This window comes from Palaemon carinicauda, chromosome 6, assembly GCF_036898095.1.
Source record: "Palaemon carinicauda isolate YSFRI2023 chromosome 6, ASM3689809v2, whole genome shotgun sequence".
Lineage (NCBI taxonomy): Eukaryota > Metazoa > Arthropoda > Malacostraca > Decapoda > Palaemonidae > Palaemon > Palaemon carinicauda.
In genome coordinates this window covers 125,274,316-125,288,368 of record NC_090730.1, presented here as the reverse complement: position 1 = coordinate 125,288,368, position 14,053 = coordinate 125,274,316, and positions in this window count along the sequence as shown.

Sequence of the window (14,053 nt, the reverse complement as noted above, 5' to 3'; positions counted from 1 at the left end):
AGGAAAGTTACAGCAAGGGAAAAGGGAATTTATGAAAAAAATAGCAGAATTATCTTACCCTTAAATGAAGCACGTTGTAAGGGAACTGGTAAGGGAACTTTAGACCAAGGCAATATATATATATATATATATATATATATATATATATATATATATATATATATATATATATATATATATATATATATATATATATATCTTCTCAGGAAGATCAGATGGAGTTGGAAAAGAAGGGGTAGGAATGATGATGACAACAATGGCAGAATAGACATTAACCGAGTGCACAGCTGTAAATAGTAGACTGTTACTAGCAAAGTTCTAATCAAAGCAGTGCAATATGGGTATTATAGTTTGCTCTGCCCCATTAATGATTACCCTGAAGAAAAGAAACATGAATGCTAGGAAGAAATGCGGAGGTTAATAGATGAGGTCCTTAAGAGATGTATGAAAATTGTGATTGGTTATTTCAATGCTAAAGTTGGAAGAAATAATCAAGGGATACCGAATGCGGGGGCTGTCAGGGGTCTTGGTGAAGCTGCAAATGAAAATGGAGCACATTTCCCAAGTTTCTGTTCAGCAAACAATCTTGTCATTGGAAGTACTCTTTTTCAGTCCAAGAATATCCACAAGTATACATGGACTTTACCATGTGGCATTTTAAAAAATCAGATAGATCACACTGCCATTAATACAAAGGAAAGGAGAACTCTGAGAAATGTAAGAATCTATACAGGTGCCAATATTTGTAGTGATCACCAGCTCCACGTTGTCACACTGAAATTAAAACTGAGAGCACCCAACAAAAAGATGAATAGAATCCATAAGTTTGATACATCTAAACTTTTAGAAGAAGAGCATAGAGAAACATTTTCAATTGAATGTAGGAATCTATTTACAGTCTTGGAAACTTTAGGGGACGAAAAACACATTTAATAATGAATGGTGTAATAATAAGAAAATATATCCGTCAGGTTGTAATGAAGTCTTTGGACACGCAGTCGTCATAAGAAGAAAACCATGGATATCAAATAGTACTTGGGATACTATAAAAAGGAGATAAAGGCTGAAATTGATTATTTAAAATTTTTTGAGGTAGGCCATGTCAAGTATTCCAGTATTGACAGTGAGATCAAAAGAAAAGCCCGGAATAACTGTAGAGAATCTTTAGACAGTAAAGCATATGAGGCTGACAAAGCTATGCATTCAGGAATTGGCTATAGTGTAAGAATTGCTCATAGAATTAATAATGAAATCTCGACTGGGGCCAAAACGAAGAAGCATATACCCACCAAAAAGAGAGATGGCTCTGTTATAACAACATAAGATGAAGAAAGCCAACGGTGGATGGAACACTTTAGTGAGTTTATGAAAAGGTGATATGAAGGGAATAATTTGATTAATGTACCTGAAGTTGATGAACACCTTGATATGCCCCATGAATGAATTCAGTGTGTTTCAAGTCAAAGCTATCCTAAAAAAACAAAAGAGATGGAAAGCCTGGGGATACAATGGAATAATTGCCAAGATGATACTGACCGAAAATGCAGTAAATCCCAGACTACTTAAAAGATTATTTTGTAGAATGTGGCATGAAGAGGCAAAACCTTATGAATGGGAGTTAATTAGTGTTGGAGAAAATGGCAAATAAAATGAAACCTACTGATTGCCCTAATTAGGAGTAACACTTACGTCAGTTGTTATGAAAATATATAGTATTCTTATTTTAAAGAGACTGGAGAGAAAGATTGATTAAAAGCTGTGAGATGAGCGAGCAGAACTTAGAAAAGGTAAAAGTTGCACTGGCCAAATTTTCAGTTTGAGACGTGTTGTACCGCAAAGCATAAATTATAGAAATCCCCTCGTGACGGCATTTGTGAACTATAAAAAAGCCTTTGATATTATGTACCAATCAGTTTTATGGAGTGAATTTATAGTGTGAATTTAATGTTAATGGAGTCATATCAAATGAAATTCTTTTGAACAGCGGAGTACTCCAAGGGAATGTGTTGTCCCATATGTTGTTTATCCTCCTAATGGATTTTGTAATGCGTAGAACAGTCATAGATGGTGGAGAAATTCTGGACTGCATTGGTGATAGGAATTTAGCAAACCTAAAGTATAGTGATGATGCTGTTGTTGTTAGCAGAACAGCACAGGAGTAGCAATGCTGGCTTACCTTAATGCATGAAATATCAGACGAGGTTTGGCTGACGTTAATTAGAAGAAAGACAGAGATGATGAGAAGGGAGTATGCAATGGAAGATGAAATATCATTGGAAGGAGAAAGAATTAATGAGGTAGAATCATTTAAGTATTTAGGAACTATGATCTTCAGTTCAGGGTCTTTTGAATTAGAGTTAATTGAAATATTATAAAACAAAAATCAGACAATGGCCAGGATGAGGAAAATTTGGAAACCAAATCGACTGGAATTGCATATAAAAATCAGACTATACATCAGTTTAGTGAGATCAATGTTACTCTATGGACAGAGTCATGGTATGACAATAAAACAATAGCCAATAGATTTAGTAGATTTGCAAACAAAGCCCTTAGAAGGCTATTGGAAGTTGAATGGCAGGACAGGATTAAAAATGAAACTATAAGAGAGATTACACGACATCCATATGAGGATGAGATCATATTGAGGGGTAGATAGAGAGGGTTTGAAAATGTTATCTTGAAGTTATGCGTTTGGAGGCAATGCATTTTCATTGCACCCTGTTGCACTTGGGAAGATAATCTCGTAGATAGACGCATCATCGCCATCTCAATGTAGGTGCCAGGACATTCTTGGACAGGGCATTTATATCGGTATACTAAGTTGGTCTTCTTTAAATCTTCTTGCATGGCAGGTGCAAGGCGAGATCAAATAATAAAAAAGAACTCTGCCCCTGCATGTAAGATAATTTAAAGAAGGCCAACGTAATATACCGATATAAATGGCCTGAATAAGAGACTAGCTTGCCACGTGCAACAGGGCACAATAAAAATGCATTGCCTCCAAACTCATAACTACAAGATAACAAGGGAGCATATGGTAAAGAAGTTCACCATTATTGGCAGTGCCCCTGATGGCAGGCGTCTCAAGATAATGGAAGCTCTTTTCATTCAACAAGAAAGACCTAACATCAACACCACGTACGAGGGACCTTATTGCCAACGTGTATAAGGTCCATCACCGGCAATAGTCCAGGCAATTACGACCATAACAGGAATGACAGAGCCGGAGGCCAAACATTGGATTATCTCTAGACAGGACCAGATTCCTTAATCCCACCAAGCCCGCTGGCTAGCCAGAGGCAGCTACCCCAGAGGCAACTACCTCCCAGGAATAATCGTCTCCGCCATCTGGTGGTCCTTGACCAATAAGGACACCCATACTAGGTTGGCTTGCCGTGAGCGATCTGAATCAAGTCCCTCGCCCTCACCAATCTGCACTCACCAGCGTGGTGATGGAAATAGCCAAACCACAGTCCTGATTTGATATATCTGAGGCCTCTGTCCTGCAGTGGACCACAAACGGATGCACTTGTCGTTGTTGTGGCGTCTATATATAAATATATATAAGAACATTATTTTCATGCTTTGCATAAATCACTCCAAAGGTAACGGATACAAACTGGAAGTGAAAAGATACACCACTCAATGTGATAATTTCATTACATAAAAAATAATAAACAAATTTAAAGGATTTCCAGCTTACGTAATAAACTGTAAAATGGTAAATGAGTTCACGAATAAGTAAGGTAAAATTATAAAAAAACTCTATAAACATTTAAACTAAATCAATCTACCCAAGAGCAAGTGAAGTTTCCCAGGAAGGACTAAAAAGTCTTTGAGCCATCCAAAATCCTTGTAATTCCCAGCAAATCTCTCTCTCTCTCTCTCTCTCTCTCTCTCTCTCTCTCTCTCTCTCTCTCTCTCTCTCTCTCTCTCTCTTTTAACTGTATCCTATTTGTTCCTTTGATGAAAACCTCACTAAGATAAGTCGAATGTTGTTCAATATATTCTCGATACTGGTTTTGAGTGAAATATATTTATTCATTATTATTGTTTTTTTTATTATAAATTCAAAAAGGTGGAATAAAAAAATGGAATTTATATAATATATAGAGAGAGAGAGAGAGAGAGAGAGAGAGAGAGAGAGAGAGAGAGAGAGAGAGAGAGAGAGAGAGAGAGAGAGAGAGAGAGAGAGAGAGAGTCAAAGTCAAAGTCAAAAACCTTTATTCCATTATAAAATGGTTATTCTGTTACATAATATAAATTATTTACAAAAAATTCACAATAATTGGATTTCAAAAAGTTAGGTTATATATACATTCAAGTAAAATTTAAAAAATATTGCTTTAGTTTCTTTTTGAATAAATCATAACTAACATTTATACATTTTCTTATTTCCAGAGGTAGCTTATTCCAGCAAGCTGGGCCCCTTATTGCCATTGAGCGTGAACCCAAATCCATTCGATAGCTGTCTACATATAGATTTTTATTCTGTCTTGTTAATGTATTCCTACAATTACCAACCGTAGGAAATGTGTATAGCCAGTTGGGATATTCTTTTCTCAAATTTTTAAGAACAAAAACACAAACATTGTACATACACTTTTCTTTTAATTTTATCCACTTTAACTGCTGGAGGGTTGGGGTGATGTGATCGTGTTTTTTTTCACCCCAATAACTGCTACTCTACCTGCAAAGTTTTGGATTGTTTGAGCTTTTTCCATGTGCATATCATTAATACAGTAGTTCACAATCAAAGCTCGAGTAGTATCATCAAAGTAATCTTTTACTCTACTTAGATACATTAGAATGCCACTCACTTTTCTACTCAGCTCGTCAATGTGAGTACTGAATGTCATGTACCTGTCCATGTGTAGACCTAGGTTTTTCACATGTTGACTTATCTTTACTTCATCACCATTGCATTTTATTACAATGTCATCTGGAATTTTGCTAATATACTGTGAACTACCCACAAACATGCACTGTGTTTTGGTGGCATTTAATAATAGCCCTTTTCTTAGAAAATATTTCTTAATTTTGAGCAATATAAGTTCAGCCCTTTTAATCAAGGCATCTAGATTTTCAATTTGATCAGTCAAAAGAACTTGGGTGTCATCAGCATATTGAATTAGCAGGCAGTTTTCTGTATATTTAATCATATTAACGTAGACTAAAAACAGAATTGAACCTAGGACAGATCCCTGTGGGACCCCAAATTCAACCTTTTCAATGCAAGAATTTACGTCTCCTATTCTAACTACCTGACTTCTATCCTTCAAGTAATCCTGAAACCAGAAAGTTGATAAACCTTTACGGAATCCATGCTGGGCGTTAGAAATCATTTTTTTTTCTAGATGTTCCATTAACTGATTACATACAGTCTTCTCTATTACTTTCGATATTACTGGAAGGGTAAAAACAGGTCTATAATTACTAGGGTCGTCCTTGTCTCCTTTCTTGTGAAGAGGGTCTACGTGGGGTTGTTTCCAAATAGAAGGATATTTCCCAGTTACAATTGATGTATTTATGATAACCGTGATATAATATGCAATAACTGTAAGGGAATCTCTTAGAAAACTAGTAGGAATACCATCCGTTCCGTAAGCATTACTATTATTCAAACTCTTCTTCTTCTTCTTCCCAGCTGGTTCCCATTTTTATATGGGGTCGCCGTTGCGGATGAGCCGTTTCCATCTTTTTCTATTCTGCGCTTCTGCCTCATCAATCCCCTTCTCCTGTAAATCTCCTCTGACACAGTCCCTCCATCTCTTTCTTGGTCTCCCTCTTCTTCTTCTTCCTTGAACCTCCATCTCCATAGTATGTCTCCCAACGTGTTCCTCATCTCTCCTCATCAGGTGTCCATACCATCTCAGCCTCCCTTCCTGCACTTTCTTTGATATTTCCACCACCTTTGTCGACCCCCTTATGTAGTCATTTCTTATCCGATCCTCTCTTGTCACCCCAGACATCCACCTAAGCATTCTCATTTCTGCCACATCCATCTTCTTCTCCTCTGTCTTCCTCATGCTTGCTGTTTCTGTTCCATACAGCATTGCTGTTCTTACCACTGTCTTATGAATTTTCCCTTTCAATCTCAGTGGTATTCTTTTGTCGCAAAGAACTCCTGAGGCTGCTCTCCAGTTGTTCCAGCCTGCCTGTACCCGATGTTTAACTTCATCTTCCATACCTCCTCCAGCATTAACAAATGATCCCAATGATCTTAGATCTACTTATTCTCATTCCTCTGTCCTCCAGTACTTGCCTCCATCTTTCCAATTTCATTTCCAGATCTTCCCTGCTCTCTGCGCACAGAACAATATCATCTGCATACAATATGTTCCATGGTACTGCCTCCCTTACCTCTTCTATTAAAACGTCCATCACTATGTTAAAGATAAATGGGCTCAGAGCTGACCCTTGGTGTAATCCTACTCTCACCTCAAAGCCCTCTGTCTCCCCAGTACTGCTCCTCACTCTAGTAAATACATTACGGTACATCTCTTGTATCAGTCGAACGTACTTCTCTGGCACCCTCCTCTCCCTCAGACTCCTCCACACCTCTTGTCTTGGGACTCGGTCATAAGCCTTTTCAAGGTCAATGAATACCACATGCAGGTCTCTTTGCTTTTCCCGGAATTTCTCCATTAGTTGCCTCAGACAAAATACACCATCTGTTGTTCCCCTACCCTTCATGAATCCCATCTGCTCTTTACCTATTTCTACTTCTTCTCTTAGTCTGGCATCTATCATCCTTTCCAGTATCTTCAAAGTGTGGGACATCAATTTAATACCTCTGTAATTCCCACACTCTTGGACATCACCTTTCCCTTTGAAGATTGGGATCAATATACTCCCTCGCCACTCATTTGGTATCTTTTCCTGCTCAAAAATCTTTATCATGAGGTCATACAGTATATCTACTCCTTCATCCCCTAATGTTTTCCATGCCTCCACAGGAATCATGTCTGGCCCAGTTGCCTTCCCATTCTTCATCTTCCTCAGTGCATTTATTACCTCTTGCCTAGAGAAACTTATTACCATGCCAAAGTTCGCCTGTCCATCCTCTCTTAGTAATCTATCATTTTCTTCATTTAACAGCTGTTCAAAATATTCTTTCCATCTCTTTACAATGTCTTCCTCCTTTCTAAGTACTACACCATCTTGATCTTTAATTTGTTTGATGTGTGTAATATCTTTGGTGCTCTTATTTCTAGTCTTTGATAGCTTGATCATCTTGTTTAATCCTTCCTTTGTCCCCAGCTCATTATATGCCTTAGCTTTAGCTTGGGCTACTACCTTCTTCACCACCTTGTTTTTCCCTCTGAGCCTCTCTCTGTCATCCCCTGACTGTGACTCTTCCCATCTCTTCTTTGCCTCCTTCTTATCTTTTACAACTTTCTCAATTTCTTCACTCCACCACCAACTCTCCTTTTCTTCCCATATGATACCAGATGTCTCTCGTAGCAACTCCTTTCCATGCCTTCTCATTACTGCTGCATTTCGTGTCCACCATTCTTGAACATCTTCAATTCCTATATCAATATCCTCCAAAACCCTTCTCTTAAACTCTCTCATTTTATCTCCTTCCCTCACTAGTTTGTACCACTTAATTTCCTTATCCCTTTAGCTTTAGCTTTTCTTTCCCTTTTTAGGCCTAAGTCCATACATAGCAGTCTGTGTTGGGGGGCTACATGGTCACCTGGGATAACCTTGCAGTTCTTGACCTCCACAAGCTTTATCCTTTTATACAGGAAGTAGTCTATCTGGGAGCATCTTCCCCCACTCCTATAAGTTATTAGGTGTTCCCTTTTCTTCTTAAAGAATGTGTTTACTATTGCCATGTCAAATGACCCAGCAAAATCCACTACACTCTCTCCTTCTGGGTTTCTCTCCCCAATTCCATGGCCCCCATGCACCCGACCAATTGCCTCATTCTCACTTCCCACATGGCCATTCAAATCTGCCCCCACTATGACCCTCTCTTGTTCTTCCAGTTCTTGCATTACTCCATCTTAACTGTTCCTATTATTGTTTCTACTGTAATTGGTTGCGGTCTAAACAATCTTATATTATTGCCAAAATTATTTTGAGTGGTTCTAATATCTTCATTTCGTACTTTTGTAGAATTTCGTGCGTTTTACCATAAGTTATTTTTCTTACATTAGCAAAGTATTGGTTAAATTGATTCGCTCTAGCTTTTGGGTTGTTGTATTCAATCTTTTTATTGGTTTTAGTAGATACAATATTATTCATAATTTTTCATGTTTCTCTGCGAGATTTACTTTTCTTGATCTTGTCTTTGTTATAATAAGCTTTGGCTGTACACATCTTAGAATTGATGAGTTTTTTCTTTTCCTTATACGAATTGTTCAGATTTTCATCATGTCTATTTTGTTTAAGCCTTTCTTGCATTTTGTCCCTTTCAATCATATTGGTTTTGAGATCATTGTCTATCCAAGGTGCACCGGGTCGCCTTATTTCCTTTGTGGTTATTGGGGCACATTTATCTAAGGCACTATTATATACTTTATTGAAAATTCCTGTTTGAATATATGTGTCATCAGTATGCATGATTGTATCTAAAATTAGTTTCTGGTCTAGCAATGTATTGCACAAAATATCTGCAGAATAATATTTTAAACACATAGAGGTAACCGTGACTGGTTTACGCTTTGGTTTCTTAATATCTATGATAAATGAAATATGTTCATGGTCAGCTACAATACTTGGATTTACCTCGATGTTAATATCACTTTCCTGCTTGTTAGTTATTAAAACGGCTAGTAATGTGGATGAGATGGGGCTAACTCTAGTAGGTTTATAAATCATTTGATTTAATTTGGTGACTTAAAATATTATGTATCTTTGCTGAACCTAACATCAAATCATCATTTAGATCACCTATTACATAAATTGATTTATTCTTTAGAGAAACCATTCTCAGACATTCCAAAATATAGTTAAAAGTATCATTTGAAGCATGCGGATGTCTATACAAGCAACAAATGATAACATAAGGTAGCTTACGAGATTGTACAGAGAGCCAAACCTCTTCTACCCCCTCTACTCTTTGAACATTAGGATTACAAATATTAATAGAAAGATTATTTTTTACATAAATACAACAACCTCCACCTCTTCCTTTGTCACATCTATATATTGTATAATTAGGAAATTCAATGAGTGAATCGACAACATTCGGGGTTAACCAAGTCTCAGTTAAACATAATACATCAATATTTCTGTTTAAGAGCATTAATTCAATTTCACATATCTTACTAAGGAGAGACTGTACATTCAAATATTCTACACACAAAAGATCGTTTTTTGGAGTCACACGATTAGCTATCCCAGTACCAATGTCCAGGACGAGCACTTCTTGTGTGATAACTGCCTCTTGATGGAAGAGGCGGGAAGTCATATTCCCAGGTAGACGCTCGTGACCAGTAGTTGTCATGGAAGAGGTCATGGTAGTCATATGGCTGAGCTGAGTGACCTCTATTTGTCGACTGCCTATGGGGTGGTCTCCTAGTGTATTCCTCACTTTGGTATTGCGCGGGTGATCCTTGGGGTTGGGGGTAGGTCCTATTATCATGGGAGTGGTAAGAGTGGGTATTCCATCTAAACCCCGTCCGAAATGGCCGCTTAGGCCTACCTACACTTCTTTGCGTCGACGGCTTCTTGGCGGCTTCCAATTGTCTTCTTCTAATGTGGGACAGGAACGGTCGCGTAATTATACCGTCAGCCCACGGATGTCCTCCCATCACTGTATTCTGCTTTTTCTCTGGCACTTCTGCTACAAATGATTGGCCTCGGTTAGAATGTCGAAGGTGCCGTACTTTAACTTCTTGTTGTGAGAGCCCTCGGAAAATTAACTCATCAACCACATTCTGAAAAGATGCATAGCTGCTGATACCTCCAATGTATATTTCTACTGACCTTTGGGGTTGTACTACGATGTCGTCTTCAGAAATTTGCTCTTGACGTGCTTTTCTATTTTTCTTTATGTTGACCGGTGGTATGACACTGCGTTGGTCCGTAGGGACTGCTTCCTCCTCCTCCCTTTCTTCCTCCTCCTCCCTTTCTTCCTCCTCCTCCCTTTCTTCCTCCTGGCCTTCGCTCTCATCTTCACTTTCTTCCTGGTGTAAATGATTGTTGTGGATAGGGGGAAGTGTGGGGAAGGGCAGTGAATTAGGGAGTGGCTGGCTGTCCACCTGCACTGTTTCCTTCGTGAGTAAGCCAGGGTTCCTTATCAAAGGAGATTGGGGGAGAGTTTGGCGCGATTCATTAACACTATTTTCTGAATATTTTGTCATTGACTGTTCGAGCTTATAAACTCTTTCTTGAAGTAATGATACTATTTGAAGTAGTTCGGCAATAATCAAATTATTATCATCAAAGTTATGCGCACTTTGCTTATTGAAAATTTTATGTAGTTCTTTATTTCTAAGTGAATTAATTATGCACATGCTAAGAGTTATAATATCGCTCACAATTTTATGTTTCACTTGTCGTTTCACTGGTTTTTTTATTTTTATAATCCGAAAAAACACTACATATTTCTATTATCAGGAGATCTCTCAAGGAAATTAATAAATCCTGATGACATTTATCAAGCACTTCTTTGATATCGTGTGTAGAGTACTGGCATATCTTTTTCAAAGATTTAAGAAATACTTGTGGGTACACGTCTTGGTTAATTGTTTCCAAGATACCTAGGTTTTCTATTTCCAGGATAAGCTGTGACAAAGCTTCCTAGTTGTCTAAGTCACCGGCAGCCATCTCTACACAATATTTCACAGAACAAGAAACACACGTCCGTACTCTACGAGGTCAAGAGAGAGAGAGAGAGAGAGAGAGAGAGAGAGAGAGAGAGAGAGAGAGAGAGAGATGGGTGGGGGGGGGCGGTAATTTGCGACCCCATACGGTACCTGGGGACTTCAAAGAGTATATACTTCCTTTGCATATATAGTTATGATCTATGCAATCAATGAAGAGGTCCTGAGCTGGAGAGACTTAGGACACCAACACATGTTCCAAAGTTTACATCTTGATTAGAGGTCATGCCTTGGAGATGTGTCCTATCTCTTATTATTTAGGAGATTCTGATTATATTTTGATAAGAATAAGTTTAGCAATTTAATAATGATAACAATTTCAGTAATGTTATTTCATCTTCAAAAAAGATTTAGAAAGTTTTGATAATAATGATAATAATAATAATAATATTAATAATAATAATGATAATAATAATAATAATAATAGTAATACAATTAATTATAATAATAACAACTCCAAAATTGATAATATTACTATCATTAATTCCACTTCTAACAATGGGTAGATCTAGATTATTGTAATTTTTACTACAACTACTTTTCCAATCACTTTAACCCAGGAAAAGAAAATGAAGGGATTCATAATATTTAGTCAAATGAATTGTGTGTTATAGTTTTTTTTTCAGAATTTGATATTTCTGTCAAAGGCCAGGCTAAACGATAATTTTCAAATGATGTTGCGTTCGAAAGCTCGTCCAATACAAGCAGCGTTTTTTTTTTCTTTATTTTTCTTATTGTTTAGTATTATGTGCCAAGGATTGAATATGCAAAAAAGAAATAAAAAGGATCAATACATTTCACACACTCACACACAAAAAGGAAACAAACACTACCTCATTATCTAATAATCACTACCATATGTTCCTTTTATACTATTAGCGGTTAGCTCTACAAGAGTCCAGCTTTTCATTGGACTAGTAAATCTCATTCAATATGCTATTATTTGATTTTTTATTTCAAATATGCTTCATAACTAGTTCATACAAATTTTGCATGTCATGATCCCAGAAAACGAAAAATCAATCAATGAAATATTAAATTTTCCCTGATCTTTAACAGCGAAGAGCCGACCTGATCCCGCAACCGTTGGCTGGGTTGGGCCATCACAACCACCAATTTTCTGATACAGCGTGTTTGAACACATCACATTATGCTTAATCTTGTCTGACTAATGCAGATGGTTCAAGGCCTCAAGGACCATATTATACCGGCTTACAACAAGCACCACAAAGGCAGTCGAGGCAAGTTTTACGCCCTCCAGTATCATTCACCTTAGGATGTGTCTTGCAGCCAGGTCTCCCTACCTTGTTCAAACTTCTCGTTTCTACGCTAAACCGGAAGAGTCATCATCAAAGCACATACCAGCGAACCTGTTCCCATTGGGAAAATGTCCTTCTTGAGTACGTAAACGGTGGGTAGAGTCAGCAATGCCATGCTTTCTCTATCACTAGCGTCCCACTGGTTCCTACTTATCCTGTGGAGATGCTAGCAAGGTACTATAAGGATTCCATTGTCCCATATCCAGAATAAATAGTTCTGACCAGGCCACCTACACTATGGGGTATCCTGAGCAGATAAATCTTCCTCTGATCAATTGGGTATCGTTTGAGGAACTTCTCTGCCCACATGTTGATCCCAAAAACTGTTGTGCAAGTGGAATGACTAACTCTGTTCTTTTATCACCTCCTCTTTCAAGCCAAAGAAAACCTGAGGAAGGAGGGAAATAGGAATGTTTATTAAACGCCACTTTAGTGGATCTTTGTTCGAACACAGATAGCTCCTCCCCAGGGCATTCAACAAGAGAAAGCACATTTTTTATGACTTTAATCTATTCGAGTTATATTTGACAGCAGTACACATTATCATATTTATGGAAAATTTGTGTCTGTTTTCTGGAGTTTCACCTGTTGAAATAGTGAATAATTGCACAAAAAAAAACTATTGTTGCTCATATACTAAGCTGACTGTTCTTTTTTTATAGAATATTTTGTCCAGGACTCCTTGACATTCAACGTCTAGTTAGGGTGTGTGATATTATGCTTAAAGGTGAATCCTTTCAAATAAATAAGAATATTTTTCATTCAGGGATCGTAATAAAAGAAAACAAAATATCTGTGGTGAAGAAAATCACCTGAATCCAGACAAAAAATCTGTAGATCCATCTTAACTACGTCATTCTAAACTATATTCTAAAATATATCAAAGCCATGATCGCAACTCCACGAATCTGACGAAAAAAAAGAAAAATAGAAACGAATAACAAGAAAGATGATATCAGAATATTTATTATATAACAAATTTCACAGAAAAAATATATCTAAGTGAATAGTAATCTAAATCACGATTTTGGTATTATCTACACGAGTAGTATGTAATACTTTCTATGTAGACATTTAATGGGGATTGAGCTAAAGATTGAAATATAAATAATACTAATGTTCACAGAAGCTATTTCACAAATAGTTGGTGTTTCCACAGCCTTCAGTAATGTATATATATATATATATATATATATATATATATATATATATATATATATATATATATATATGTATATATATATACAGTATATGTGAATATATATATATATATATATATATATATATATATATATATATGTATATATATATATATGTATATTTATATATATATATATATATATATATATATACATATATATATAAATATACATATATATATATATATATATATGTATATATATATATATATATATATATATATATATATATATACATATATATATATGTATATATATATATATATATATATATATATATATATATTCATTGGAAGCGATAGCCTTAGTGACGTCAATATATTTCCTGCAGGAATCTTCATATTTTCTCAGATTTTTTAAGTTTTCAGATACATTCCTTTGGTTTAATGAACGATGATTATTTCTTTTCTTCATTCTTTATTCACTATAGCACTGCTTCGACAATACTTTGTCTTTATCAAGTGATTACTGATTTCCATAACTTTACATTCCCCTTTAGACATCAACTTCTACAAATATTGCTATTTATTATGTTTTGATTATTCTAAAGAACATAAAATTTTTAAAATAGGTCCAATCCATTATTTCCTTTAGGGCGGGTTTGCAGTCGTGAACATAAAAAAATCAGTGGCCAATAAACCAACACTATATTGATGTCCACGACCGGAAACCGTTCCTGAAGGAATTATTC